This window comes from Alnus glutinosa, chromosome 4 (assembly GCF_958979055.1).
Source record: "Alnus glutinosa chromosome 4, dhAlnGlut1.1, whole genome shotgun sequence".
Taxonomy (NCBI): domain Eukaryota; kingdom Viridiplantae; phylum Streptophyta; class Magnoliopsida; order Fagales; family Betulaceae; genus Alnus; species Alnus glutinosa.
Genome location: NC_084889.1, coordinates 26,402,065 through 26,417,862, shown reverse-complemented (window position 1 = coordinate 26,417,862; position 15,798 = coordinate 26,402,065). Strand labels below are relative to the sequence as shown.

The window sequence follows — 15,798 nt, the reverse complement described above, 5'->3', positions numbered from 1 at the left end:
GAAGCACATAACAGAAGTGTGTAGACTTTGAATAACATCATGATTAAAAAGCAACATTACATAAAAGTGATTTTTTTCCTAAAAGAATGCAGCTAATTACAAACTAACAAACTTCTCATTTGGCCATTCTGAGACAAAAATTACTTGACCGGTTTAAAAATACAATTCCGGTCCAAAATAAAAAATACTCTCTATTTTTGTCTCAAAATGATAAAAGGTAAAATAGAGCATATAAAAACCAACAATAAAAATTACTCCCCCTTAATGTCTCAGCAAGACAAGGGTAAACAGAGTAAATTAATCCAGAGTTATAAAAATATTACAATAATCCAAGAAAGGAAAATAATAAAAAAAAATGTCTCAAAATAAGCTAAACAAAACACCAAACAAAAAATAACCAATCGTCCTTAGCAAGGGTAGGATGATCCTCATTATCATGAGCCGAATGATGGTGTTGGAGACACTCTTGAATATCCAGCTGGCACTGCTCCACACGGAGGTTAATAGAGTGAACCACTCGCTGCATCTAACTCATACTTCCCTGAAGTGACTCGAGAGAAGTTGAGTACAATGTAAGCACAATTGTAGAGATAGCCCTAGTTATATGTCTGAATGATGTCATTAATGACATCAAGAGGTGCTACCATCACATCAGCCCTAACAACATTCCTCTGTGGAATAATTGACGTGTTTGCTATTCTGGCTCTGGAAGCAGCAATGTCTTCCTTGATCCTCTGGCGAACTCTGTGTTGTAAACTGCCGGCAAGCATGATTCTGCAAAAGAAAATTTAACCATTTTGCCAAGAAAAAAAACACCAATGAATTTAGTTCCTGTTAGTCCCCAAAAAGTTTTGGCATTATAAAAACAGTAAAATGGACTTAAAAAAAAAAAAAAAAAATAGATATGCAATAATATCCCAACACGGTCCAAATTAATGAAAGAAACAAATATTCTAATCACAACAGCAGAGAACACAAACAATTTTGAGCAATTAATATCTCAACAATATCCTACACAAAAATATTCTAACAAGTTTAAAAAAAACTGAAAAGAAAGTAAAGGAAAAATACTTGAAATGGAGAGAAAATGCACAAGAGGACAAAATAAGCTGAGAACTCGTGAGAAGACATGAGAAAAATGCACTAAAAAGACAAAAACGTAGGAAAAAATCGAGAGAAATAGAAGTGAGGTGCGGCTGCTAGGGAAAGAAAGTGATTCTTAAACCTGTAAGGTAACCGTCCGGACGCATCACTATCCCGTTCGGACGCGGAATGCCACATAAGCATATGACAGAACCGCGCGCGTCCGGGCATGTCACCTGACCATCCGGCCATCTGGGCCACACCTTTTCGGACTTAAGAGGAGACTGTCCAGACGCTTCACATTGAAAAACAAAAACTGAAGGAAAATTTGCAGAAAAATTATTTTCCCTAAAGTCAGCTTCAAAACACATGTGTATAATCAACTGATATAGCAGTTAGATAGCATTTCAAGAATATGTAGAGATATAATTGAGAGTTAAGAGTTCAATTAGCACAAATTTCCTGTAGATAGAAATTTTAAATAAATTACTCAACTCATGCAATGCGTGTGTGTGTGTGTGAAGACTTTCTCAATAAGGTATGAAGTTCACTGATATGACTTAAAGCAACTGATTTTTCTAAACAAGAGAGAAAATTGATGATAGATCAGTCAAAAGTTAAACTTCATTTTACTAAGGCCTAACAATCCTCATCTAATACACTCCCTCTAAGAAGCAACACTTTTCTTTTACTTAGTTCTTTGTGACCGTCTATTTCCGCAATGATTTGGTCATTAATTGTTTTTTTAGGGACAAGTTCAAGAACAGATTTATAGCACAATAAGCAGTGGATCTTTTTATTTATCCATATTTACTGATTTTTTGAATGCTTTTTATCACTTGGTGCTGCAACCTAAAGAGAATGCTAGAATTTTTAGTTTCTAAGTTCAACTAGCGAGTTGGTCAATTTGACCATCTTACAAAAAAATCTCTCATTAGAATTTCCAGAAGCAAAAAGTTAGATAGAAAATAAAAATGTACCTTAGAGGAGCATTGGATAGTGCACAAAAATCATCGCATGAGAAAAGTAACTATCTAGCATTAAGATGTACAGGAAAACTTGGCAGATATTAGACATAATTTCTCAATCATATATAAGCATAGTCAATTAATGTACAATGAACAGAGATATTAGACAAAAACAGATGCAATATCTGAAACGCCAAGAAAAGAAAAAATAAAAATTCTGCATCTTCTCCCCCATTTTTTTTTTTTTTTGGTTTTTTTTGGTTTTTTTTGGTTTTTTTTGGTTTTTTTTGGTTTTTTTTTTTTTTTTTTTTTTTTTTTTTTTATGAAAAACAATAAAAATATGCTATAAAGGTGAATAGACAATCATAAACCTAGCATGTGGTAAGATCAAACCTGATGTGCTTTTTCTATCATCCCTAAATAGTACCTGCAAAATTTTCTCAAGAGCAACAAGAGAAATAGGGGGCAAATAACAATGGTTCCTAAATTGCAAAGCAAACAAGGATATGACATGTAGTGAATAATGCAATACAATCTAACCTGATGCTCTAGGATTAGGAACCAAATTCTAGGCATATGTACCCTCACCAACTAGGTGAGTCCATTCCCCCTCAAGGGGTGAATGTCTGCCTCCTTTCTGACCCATGCTTGCCTTCCTTATGGTGGTTGGTGACAGGACTTCATCTGATGATCCATCCACTGTATCATACTTTGCATCCATATAGGCAGCTCCCTATAGAATTGATCATCCTCCATCTTCTGCGGCTTTTTCATGAAGTGTCTTGATTTGTTAGTCTTGGGTTTGCCATTCTGATTGGCAGGAACAAATCACTGTTGATGCGGCTGATGCTGAGGAGCCTGACGCCGTGGGGCCAGGTGCCTTGGAACCTGATGCCATGGAGCCTAATATTGGGGAGCCTAATGCCGTGGAGCTTGATGCTGGGCTAGAGGTCTAGTGCCGACATTAGCTTGTCTTGGCACCTCTTTCTTGACGTTTGATCTCTGAGCTTTGAGAAGAGAACACTGGGATTGGATGTGCCCACTTAAGTAGCAGTGGTGGCATATAGGAGGTTATCTAATGGTGGGGGGGCTTCTGAGTGAGCGGAATATCTCCACCAATTACTTCCTTTCCCTTGTCCACGACTGTGAGTGGAGGCTCGGGGACTGTGGGCTTAACAAAAATAGTCCTAGAAGTAGAGGGAATGTCAGAGGGAGGAGCTACATACCCGAGTCCGGTCTTGTCTATTGGGCTCTTCTGGATTGACAGCATATGGGTTAGCTTCTCATTAGTGACCCTCTCCAACTGTTGTTGTGTCTCCAGTAGCTTCTCCTCTAGTAACTGTATTTTGAGCAGTGGTGAACTATTCTCAGTTTGTAAACTGTTCAACTCATAAATGTGCTGCTTACGAGTCTCCCCGTCTTTGAGCATTTTACAGGCCTCTTTGAGTCCTTCCCCGTCTTCATCACTGTACTCAGAGCAATAAGAATCATCATTTTCTTCATGTGGAGCCACAAAGGCTAGAAACTGATCTTGAGCAGGAGATTCTTCTTCTTCGGACTCATCACTGAGAGTTGCATTGTAGGCCTTCCATTTTCCCTACTTGAGGTTCCCACAGTCAGCCCATATATGCCCAAAGCCTGAGCATTCAAAACATCTGGGGCCTCTTGGGTCTTTCTTCTCAGCTTCTTCAGGTTCAGACTCCTTGGAGGCCTTCTTCAGTCTTTTAGAAATTTTTCTTGAATTTATCATTCTTCATCAATCTTCCGAAATTCTTCTCCAGCATTGCCACTGCATCTTCTTCTTTCTCAGAGTCATCTTTAGATGAGACTTTGACTTTCTTTTTAGATGCCTTGAGGGCAATAGTCTTTACCTTCTTGACTGGGGACATGGAAAGCTCATAGGTTTGAAGAGATCTCACCAACTCTTCAATCTTCATCTCTACTAAATCTTTGCTTTCTTCAATGGTAGTCACTTTGTTTCTAAAACACTCATGCAAAGATCTTAGAATTTTACGGATGAGCTTTACATCTGAGACGGACTTCCCAAGGCTCACCATTGAGTTCCTTAGGTCGCTCATCTTAGAGTAAAACTTTCCGAATGTCTCATCTTCATGCATCTTAATTTCTTCAAATCTAGAAATCAACATTTGAAGTTTTGCAGATTTAACAATTTTTGTACCTTCATATGTTGTTTCTAATATTTGCCATGCTTCTTGAGCAGTTCCATAATTTGAAATTTTAGTAAATTCAGATGGTGAAAGAGCTCAACATAGAGCATGAAGGGCTTTGTCACTGGCAAGTCGTGCGTTATTTTCAATTACAAGTTCAATATTTGTATCCACTGGCTTAGTCCAACCAGTTTCAACAGTTTTCCAACAATCAATAGATTTTAAAAAGAAACGCATACAAGCTTTCCAATAGCCATAGTTCTTGCCATCAAAGGCAGGAACAGTCATAAGATTTTGAGACATGGTAAAATACAAGTCCAAAGGATAAGACTCAAGAAATAAATCTAAACAGAGTGTACCAAGCTCTGATACCAATTGAAAAATAGAGAGACTTCTAATTTTACCGTGTGCGTGTGCAATGTGTAACAAAATATTGTAAATGCGGAATTTAAATGACACAAATATTTTGTTAATGAAGTGGAAACTCAATTAAGAGAAAAACCACTTTGGGGCAGCCAAACCTAAGAAATCCACTATTCAGAAGACAAAGTTAGTAACAAGACAGTATCACTCACATACCCTTATGCAGCGATTGTATCTTGCATTCTGACATATAACCCAACATGAACGCTTCCCAACCAAGTCACCTACTTGAAGAGGTCTTCAATGGATTCCTTTACCTTAGAGCTCCTCCCTAAGATAGACTTCAACATGAGCACAACAACAGCACTTCGGCAACGGCTTGAAAGCAAACTTATCAGCACAATAACTCTTAAATTATACTCTCTAAGCTCTAAGGAATACAATACCGAATTCTTACAAAATACATGTATAGAGGCCTCTATATATACGCTACAGAAGACCTAAATCGAGTCTGATACGATTTTCTCTAGGTGACGTCCGAACGATAGATGAGAGCGTCTGGACGGATAACTATGCAACTGGCTTTCCAAAAGCGTTGATATTCTTTCATGAATAGGGCCGCGTCCGGACGGTGTTGCTCTAGTGTCCAAACGATTGCACTTCAGTTGCACGCAATTTTCATAATAAGGACTAGCGTTTGGATGGTGTTGCCTTGACGTCCGGAGGATGTTGCAAATCTTCCCCACGTCTTACCTTATCAAGGATAGCATCCAGACGGTGAGACCTATCGTCCGGACGGTTGTAGCTGTCTTCCTATATCTTTGTCTGCGAAGGAAATCCTTTTACTTGGCGAACATTGAATGACATACGAACGTGTTGTTGAGACATCTGAATGGATGCAACCTTGAACAGTTTTCAAAGCTTCTAGACACTGATGGGAGTCCGGATGGAATAACCACATCGTCCGGATGGATGCAAGGGATCCGACTTCTCTGTCTTGAATTCTGCACAGAGTCTTCTTGAAGCGCATAACTAAAGTGTAGACTTTGAATAACAACATCCCTGATTAAAAAGGAACATTACATAGAAGTGATTTTGTCCAACAGAATGCAGCCAATCACAAACTAACAATTTTGACTATGGCAGGGAACTGTGGCAGCAGGCCTGCCTCATCAACTAATTAATCAAAGTGTACTTAGCATGACATAGGGATGAACTACCACCATCTCAAAGTCCTTTCAGCGAATGCACTTCCATCCAAGGACGGTACTGAGCTTATACATCTGTGAATATCTCTAGGGCCAAAATAATTTTCTCCACACACACGTGTCCTTCACATAATAAATCATTTCTCTATCCTTCACTTCCCATGAAACTTGTTCAGAATACGTGTGTGAGGTTTTCATAATATTATAACTTTCCTTATTCAAAACTTTCCATAATTGGAACTTACCTTAACCAGAGTAATTGGAAACTTTCTAAAATTAGGGTTTCCTAAAATAGGTTGCCCTTCACTTAAAACTTCTATAAAAGTCGAGGGTTGTACCCGTACCAATTTAAGTGATAAAATAATTTTAGGGATTTAAATTCTCTTATAAAAATTATTTCATGTAAACACAATTATTAATGTAAACATAAGGCTAACATAGCATAAGAAATTTTCATAAGGAAATAAAGAGAGTTTATAATGAGATTGTATTTAGAAGGAGTTAAGGATCCCCTTACCTCGATAATGCAGCTGAAGGGCTGATCTGAAATACCACACACCTGAATTGATAAACTTAACTATGTCAGCCCTAGGCTATCATACAAATCCTAATTAAAATTGGACCTAACGTATCCTGGATTTCCGATCTATACTTATATCATATATAAACTATTGCAATTTAAAAATTATTAAACCGTATTTGAGTATGCATATAAACTCTTGGGTCATATTCATAAAATAGGATATTAGCACATTGTGAAAAATTGTTCTCAAAATTATTATTTGTTCAAGTCAAAAATCAAGAAGAGATATTATAATTAAGATACTAAAATATCATTGGTTGTTAAAATTGTTAGTTTTGTATTGGTTGCATTTTGTCGACAAAAATCACTATCATGTATTGTTGCTACTCTCACAGGGATACCGTATTTTTCAGAGTCTTCAGTTTATTAGAGTTTATTTCTCTAAAGATGGAAATAGCCTTATTATGACAAGTTCAGTCTCACAAGCATGAAGAAGGCTATTTCAGAAGTTCTGGGAAGATTTTGTGCAGATTCCAACTCAGAGAAGTCGGATCGAAAGATTTCGTTCAGATGGCCCTATCTAGAGTCCGGACCCTCATCAGTCAGCAACATCAGTTCGGACGACGTGGCAATACCGTCCGGACTCCTATCAGTGTCGAGAAGTTCGACTAGTTCAAGGTTGCATCCGTCCGGACGTCATGGCAACACGTCAAGACGCTCTTAAGAGTTTGAGAAGTTTCCAACATTCTAGTGCATCTGTCCGGACAATGTGGCAATACCATTCGGACGCCAGTCAGAGTTCGATGAGAATTAGGTTTTCCTTCACAAACACAAATATGGGAAGATAGCTGCATACGTCCGGACGATAGGTCTACACCGTCTAGACACCATCCTTGATAAGGCAGGTCGTAAAGAAGAATTGTAACTGTCCGGACGTCAGGGCAACACCATCTAGACGCTAGTCCTTACTATGGTAATTGCATGCAGCAGATGTGCAATAGTCCGAACGCTAGGGCAACACTGTCCGGACGCGGCCTTATTCAGGAAAGATGCTTTATGGAAAGCCGGTTGCACAGTTCACCGTCCGAACGACCTCAGCTTGCGTACGAATGCCGCCTAGAGAAAACCGAATCAGAGCCGATTTAGGTTTTCTGTAGCCTATAAATAGAGGCCTCTAGGCATGTAATTTGTATGAATTCAGTATTGAATTCTTCTGTACTTAGAGAAGGTGTTTAGGTAGATATTGTAAAGATCTGCTAGCTCTCTAAGGGTTGATGTTGTGTTATTACTGTGCTCATCATTGAAGTCTATCTTAGGGAGGAGCCCTAAGGTAAAGGAATTCATAGAAAACCCCTTTCAAGTAGGAGACTTGGTTGGGAGGCGTTCACGTTGGGTTACATGTCAGAGTGCTAGATACGATCACTGCATATGGGTATGTGAGTGCTACTGTCTATGTACTAGCTTTGTCTTCTAATAGTGGATTTCTTGATTTTGGCTATCCCGGAGTAGTTTTTTTCTTCATTGAGTTTCCACTTCGTTAACAAAATATTTGTGTTCTTTAAATTCCGTATTTACAATATTTTTTTACACATTGTGCATACACATGGCAAATTAGAAGTCATCTATTTTTCAAAAATATCTCCATAAAAATATACAATAGGACCTAATGATTACATATAAGAAGAGAATAAAAAAGAAAAGAACTACAAAATTTATCCACCCTGTGGCCTGCTACAATCATCACGACCAGACAGGAAAAGAAAAAATATAGCGCTATGGATGCAAGACCTGCTAGGGATTAGATGTAAAAAAGAAAGGACATAACAAAAATTAACTCCTATGAGTCTTGTAGAGGGAAAGAAGAACAAAGAAAATAATAATAATAAGCAAGGAAAAAGGAACTTACTACGGTATTGTAAAGAATAATAAAACAAAAACAAAAAAAAAGGAGCATAACCCTTTGTTATTTTATGGACAAACAAGGACATCACATGGTGACACACGGCTGTGTCAATCAAAAGAAAACAAAAGGAAGGAAAGGACAAGTGACTGCTACGGTAAATTGGCTAGAAAAAGAAAAGAAACAAAACAAAAGAACCCATGTGACGTCGGTACATAGAGAAAGAAAAGGGGAAGAAAAAAAAGAAAAACAATTTGCAACACCGTATAATATTCCAACCAGTCACGGCTATAGCAACATAACAAGTAATAGAAGAAGAAACATGTTTTGCTACCAAAATTAAAAACAAAAGGCAAAGAAGGGTTAAAAGCCAATAGTCCATACCTTGCGCACAGGGAGAGGGAGATGGCTTGAAGAAATAGTTGAGGTAAGGAGAAGGTGATGGCCAAAAAAAATATTCATTGGGAAAAAATATTAGGTGGCTGCTAGGGCTTTATTATTAGGGTTTTTTTTTTTTTTTTTTTTAAATAAAAAAAAAAAAAAAACGAATGTTGTCTCTTTATAGATTTGGGAAACAATATTAAATTGTGAAACCTTATTAAAACTCTATAAAGGTAGCTTCAAGAATTTTTCTTTGTCATTTAAATATATATTGGCCAATATTTTGAGAAAAATTATTGTGAATTAAGATTTTTTTTTCTTTTAAAAAAAATATAATTTCCCATGATTACTAAAATTACATAAACCTCCCTAAAGGAATACTAGGATCATTACAAATAGCATAAGAGGAATGAACAATCAAGCTTCAGATGCAGCAGAAAAAACTAAGCAGATATCAAACTAAATCATCTCAAGTATATGTAAAGATATTTCAACAAAGCACATAGACTGAGATATCAGTTAGAAAGACATCAGATATCTAAAAGTCCGTCAAAAGAAAGAAAAAAAAAAATCTGCATCTCCCCCCTTTTTTTATTAAAAAAATCACAGAAACAAAAAATCCACCAAAAAAAAAAATAGCAACAAGATAAAAGACATGCTTATAGAGGGAGACAACTAAAATTCTTTTCCTTAGCATGTGAAGAAGACATGTTTAGAACATGTCACAAACAACCAAGGTGTCTAAGAACTTCAAACCTACCTCCATTGAGAGGTTTGATACCACTTGTAAAACAACCAAAGCAGAAAAGCAGCCATTCGAAGTGTTTTTTCTGTCCTCCTCATTTAGACCTGCTAGTTGTTCTCTTTAAACATGATCAAGCCATTAGATGCAAAGGGATTAAAATAAAGGGAAAATTGCACCGTTGGTCCCTATGGTATGCCATAATTATTTTTCACTCCCTATGGTTTAAAAAGTTCATGAGAGATCCCTGTGGTATGCAATAATTACAAATCGATCCCTGACATCAAATTCTGTTAAAATTTTTAACAGATTCCGTCAAATGCCACGTCAGCGCCACGTGTCGTCATCTTATTGGTGACACGTGGCGCTGACATGTCCAATCTTAATAAAAAAATAAAAATTTATTAAAAAATAAATAAAAATACTTATTTTTTTAAAAAAAAAATTAAAATTCAAAAAAAAGAAAAAACAAAAATGGCAAAGGGGGTGGCCGCGCGCCACCCTCGGCCACTCGGGGTGGCCGCGTGCCACCCCCTTTCCCATTTTTGTTTTTTCTTTTTTTTTTTTTTTTTTTTTTTTTTTTTTTTTTTTGAATTTGAATTTGAATTTTTTTTTTTTTTTTTTTAAAAAAAAGTTTATTTATTTATTTTTTAATAATTTTTTTTTTATTATTAAGATGGACACGTGTCGCCAATAAGATGGCGACACGTGTCGCTGACGTGTAGGGCTAACAGATTCCGTCAAAATTGTGGACGGAAAATCGACCTAGGGAGTAAAACGTAAGTATTTCATACCACAGGGATCTCTCATGAACTTTTTAAACCATAGGGAGTGAAAAATAATTATGGCATACTACAGGGACCAACGGTGCAATTTACCATAAAATAAAATCTAAATCTGAAGAAAAATATTCATGACATATGCAAAGCATATGTAAAATAAGAACAAATCAGTAAGATCCAATGCATGGAACCCGACATGCTCTAAGATAAAAACAAGAACAATGATCCTAAGCATGCCATGTGAGCACCTAACTCTAGGTGAGTCCACTATCACTCCCCCTCAAAAGGTGAATGGTATCAATCTTCCTAACCCAAGCCTTCTTAACCCTAGATGCAGTGTTGTGACCCTTGTCCAACTTATCTAACCTAGTCAAGACATCCGTCATCATGTTTGAAAAATAAAGATGACTTCTATTTTACCAAGTGTGTGATAGTGTGCAACAAAATATTTAAATTACAGAATTTAAAAGAGATAAATATTTTGTTGACGAAGTGAAAACTCAGTGAAGAGAAAAACCACTTCGGGGCAACCAAACCCAAGATATCCACTATTCAGAAGACAAAGTTAGTACATAGAAATTAACACTCACATACCCAGATGCAGCGATCGTCCCTATGACTATGACACAAAACCCATCGTTAACGCTTCCCAACCAACTCTCCTACTTGAAGGAGTCTTCAATGGAATCCTTTACCTTAGAGCCAACGCTTAAGATAGACTTCACTCAAACTATTAAGTACACACCGGCAATGGCTAGAGAGCTAGTGGATCTTCAAATCTCCCTAAACACCCACTCTAAGCACTATGGAATTCTATACTAAATTCTTGAGAAAACACATGCCTAGAGACTTCTATTTATAGGCTTCAGAAAACCTAATTCTACTCAAAATTGGAGTCCTCTGGGTGGTGTCCGGATGGTAAGCAAAGGGCGTCCAGACGGTCAACTGTTTTCGTGTTTGAAAAGGAATTCTGAAACTTCTTGAATTTCTGGAGGCCGTCCGGACGCTACTCTCTTTCCGTCCGGATGGTAGGACGTCCGGATGTTTATATTGGCCATATGGACATTCAAGTAGTATCATTTTTTCATAGCTTTCCAACGACACCAATTTCGTCTCAATTCGATACTTGAGCAGAAAGTTATGATAAAAACACTGAGAAGTGTGCAAAAATCATTCTGGAAACCTGAAAAGCGTCCGGACGGTTGCTATTTTCCGATCCATGTCTAAACATGAAATCCAATTTCTACTCGGACTCTGAATAGCGTCCGGATGGTATAATCACGTCGTCCGGACGGATGCACTTGAATGCTGGAATCTTCTCGAACTCTGAAGAGCGTCCGGACGTGTTGCCATGTTGTCCGGACGGTTGCAACCTTGCATTGTTCGAAGCTTCTAGATACTGATGGGGTCTGAACGGTATTGCCACCTTGTCCGGACGTATGTTGCTGACTAATGAGACTGTTGACTGTCCGGACACTTAGACCGGGCCGTCCGGACTAGATTTGGGATTCAACTGTTCTAACTTGGAAGCTGCACAGAATCTTCCTTGAACACTTGAAATAGCCTTCTTAAAGCTTGTGACACTACAACTTGCCATAATGAATCTCTTTCCATATTAGAGACATAAACTCTAAATACTGTGAAGATTCTGAAATATACGGCATCCCTGTTAAAGCAGCAACATTACATAGCAGTGATTTTGTCAAACAGATTGTAGCCAATACAAAATACTAACAATGTTGAACAGCCCCTCATAGCTTTCATTAAAATATGAACTATCATGCTTATGCTCACAGAATATTTTCTTGGGAGCATATTTTGGCATGGAAGATTTTTTACTAGGTTTACCTTTCTTGGGATCATGCTTCTTAGTCCAAGGTCTTTGAGAGCAAATTTGAAGACAGTATAGTCAAGTATGACCAATGATACCGCAGTGAAAGCAAGTAGGAATGAATTTGGATTGCTTCTTAACAGTTATTTCAGATTCAACTTTAAAATGCTCATGAACAATAACATTCGTACATTTATCTAAACAAGCAACATGAGGCTCAAATATTTTAGGCTTAACAAACACAGTTCTAGAACTAGGAGCAACATGTGAAGAAGATGCAACAGATTTATCAAAGCCTAAACCAGATTTGTCATAATAGCACTTTTGATCATTTAGAATTTGAACCAGCTTGTCATTATACAATTTTTTCAAGTGACTCTGTGATTCATTCAGTTCATCTTCTAGACACTTAACCTTTTCAACCAATTTGCTTCTTTTAATTTCAAATTCATTAAGCCTTTTAACATGCTATTTGTTTAGATCTATTAACTCAGAATACTTCAAAAACAATTTATTATAAATACTTTGAAGCTCATTTTGTTCATATCGTGACTCACTATTTTCAAAATAATAATTGTTAGAATCATGAGGACTATCACACGAAGCATTAAAAGCTAAGTAATTTGAGTCTTTATCAAGAGTCTCATCAATGTTATCACAGTTAGAATCATCACTCAAAGTAGCATTAAAAGCCTTACCTTTGGACTGTTTCAGATTACCACAATCAACACGAATATGATCATATCCAGAGCATTCAAAATACCTAGGACCACGGGGATCCTTTTTGTCAGATTTGTACTTTTCTTGATCAATTCCTTTAGGATTTTCAAAAGATTTAGCATTCTTATTCCTAAATGTTCCTTTGCTAGATTTCATCATCTTCCTAAAATTTATAGCAAACAAAGCAAATCCATCCTCATCATCAAAATCCTCATAAGAGGAATTATTAGATTTTTCTTTAGCAGCTTTTAGGGCAATGGACTTAGTGTTCCTAAGAGGAGGCAGGGAAAGTTCATAAGTTTGAAGAGAGCCAACAAGTTCTTCAATTCTAATAGTATCAAGATCCTTGCTTTCCTCAATAGTGGTAACCTTTATCCTAAATCTTTCAGGCAGAGATCTTAGAATCTTCTTAATGATTTTAGCATCAAAAATTTTCTAACCAAGACTTATCATAGAATTACGAAGATCACTTATCTTGGTATAAAATTCATTAAATGTTTCTTCTTCCAACATTCGAATTCCTTCAAATTGAGAAACTTACATTTAAAGTTTTGCAGTTTTAATCAGTTGAGTTCCTTCATATGTGGTTTGTAGGACCTCCCATACTTCCTTAACAGTTTCACAATGAGAAATTCGTGAGAATTCTGATGTTGAAAGTGCTTGGCATAGAGCATTCATGGCAACACGAGTTTGTTTTTGAGGAATAGTCCATTTGGCTATTGGCGTCTTTGGTGGAGTCCATCCAGTGTCGACAATATGCCAATCATCTATTGATTTTAGAAAAAATCTCATGCACCAATAGTCATAATTTGATCCATCAAAGGAAGGAATAGAATTAAGGGGAAAAGAAATAAAGAAACAGGGAGTCTAGGATTACACTATTTTAGATGTTTTGACCTGCCGTTTATTTCCTCTTTTGTTTTGTTTTGTTTTTTTGTTTTTTTTTTCACCCCCGTTTTGAGCCTTGATTTGTAGATACTTGTGAATAAAATGACTTTGGAAATCCTCTATTTATGTTGATGATATATTCAAAATTTTATCCTTCCATCGTTGGACTACATAATAGCTAGAGGTGTCCCCTGCGACCTGCATTATTGTGTGATTCGTGAAATTAATCCAAAACGAGTGAACTCGCTCTGATACAAATAGAAAATAAATATAGACTCCTAAGGAACCTCAACCAAATAGGTAACCAAATATGCAAAGTAGGAAAGATAAATAACACAGATATTTGGTTACGAAGTGAAAACTCTTTGCACCAAAGAGAAAAACAACTGTGGGCAGCAAAACCCAGGAAAACAATTATCAGAAGAAATAGCTAATTACAAGAAGCTTGTACTGACAACCCTTTACAGTAGTGACTCTCTTGAATTCTAACAAGCGCCTACTTCTCCGCCTCTCTCTCAGACTCGTCTGGAGAGTTCTTCAATTGATCCCTTAACTGGAGCTTCTCTCTAGATAGACTTCAATGGTTGAACAGTTGAACAACAAAGAAATACTCTAACAGAAATACATAAATCTGTTTAAGGCTAAATAATCTTTTCTTAGCAGACTGGAAATGTCTACTGAAATTCTTAAAGAAACACTACATAGAAGCCCTTTTAAATAGGCTTTGAAAACCCTAAAATAAGTCAGGAATGGTTTCCTAGGCGGTGGTTCCCGAACATGTCTATCGCGTGTCCAGACATGTACCAGAAAGTAAACTTTCTGTGAAGCATATCCGAACATGTTAACCTAGTGTTCGGACAATTGCAAGAAAACTTTTATGTGTCCACTATCTTGTCTTGAGTGTTCGAACATCTTGTAGAACAAGGACTTTTGTTGTGCAAATTTTAATTAACTCGCAAGTGCACGAATCATTTGCAGTCCCACAAAGAATTATGTTCTTGAAAACAATTTTATATCTAAACTAATTAAATCCTAACCTAGTTCTAAAAAATGTTTGATTTTTGGTAAAAAGAAAATATAAACTAAATAAAGTAAAAATAATCAAAAGGTAAGGTACTAAGGTTTTGGTATCCACACTCACCAAATCATAGCAACATATTCTCATGTTCATCAATACATATCCGAAGTTCTCACCATACAAATCTTATGTATGTTCTACTATGCTTAAAAAATTAATTAAATCATTCAATGAATTTGTTCTTTGCACAAATCAGAAAAGATATCCAGTTTAAACCAAATCATCAAATGTATCCGTAGAATGAAACACAATGAATATCTAACGTTACGATAATAAAAACTCAAGCAATCAATTAAATGAAACTATCCCAAATCATCACATGTATCCATAAATCACAATAGATATCCAAGAATCATCTCAATAATTGAATTGAAGTAGAACAATTAGAAATTAAAAACTGATAAAATCGGATAGTATAAACTTACATGAAAATATTGTTGCTCTTTAATGGTAATGCTTCATCCTTAACCTTAGCTGAAAATTTAGCTACACATGATTATGAAAAATAAAACCTAAACCTAAAGAAAAGTAAAACTAAAAAGGAGAAAATATATGGAATTTCGTTTCTGGTCTCCCACCTCTCTTTTCTTGAGGCTTAACAGTCTATTTATAGGGAGCAAACAAACCCTATAAGCCCTAAAGATCTTAGAAAAATCGTACTTCAATCTCCTAATCAAATTAGGAAGCAATCCAAGTACAAATTGGAATAGGATTCTTCCAGATTTCCGATCTTATGTTGCGGGATACTTTTGGCGTAGTAGACTTCCAAATTATGAAAATCCTATTTCGTAATGATTTATAGTATTTTGACTTATCTTTCCAACGCTACTGGTTTCACCTTAGTCCGATACTTGAGCGGAAAGTTATGGTCAAAATACTATAACATGTGCAGAATCTGAAATTTAATCCAATCCGATTTTGTCTCCAATTAGAGAAATTTTGATTTAATCATTTCATTGATTTGGTTAAACATAACCACATCATCTAGGTCTTCACAAAGTGTACTTTCTTCCAAAATTTGCATTTTTCATCTTAAAGCTTTCGTTTTCCTTTACCAACCTACAAAGTACTAAAAAAAAAAAAAAAAAAAAAAAAATCTAACACAAAACAGTAGATGAAGACACAACTAAGGAATTAACTAATGTAAATTAAGGGGTTTAAAT

At 36.2% G+C, this 15,798-nt stretch overlaps 1 long non-coding RNA gene across 1 annotated transcript; it reads right to left on the bottom strand.

Annotated features, from left to right (window-relative positions):
- Positions 1 to 179: 179 nt before the first annotated feature.
- LOC133865284 (uncharacterized) lies at positions 180 to 15,090 on the bottom strand. Its single transcript, XR_009899683.1, has 3 exons — positions 15,061 to 15,090; positions 6,308 to 6,349; positions 180 to 774 (listed from the first exon to the last, which is right to left on the bottom strand). It is a non-coding gene; the product is annotated as an uncharacterized LOC133865284 (long non-coding RNA).
- Between the last annotated feature and the right edge of the window lie 708 nt (positions 15,091 to 15,798).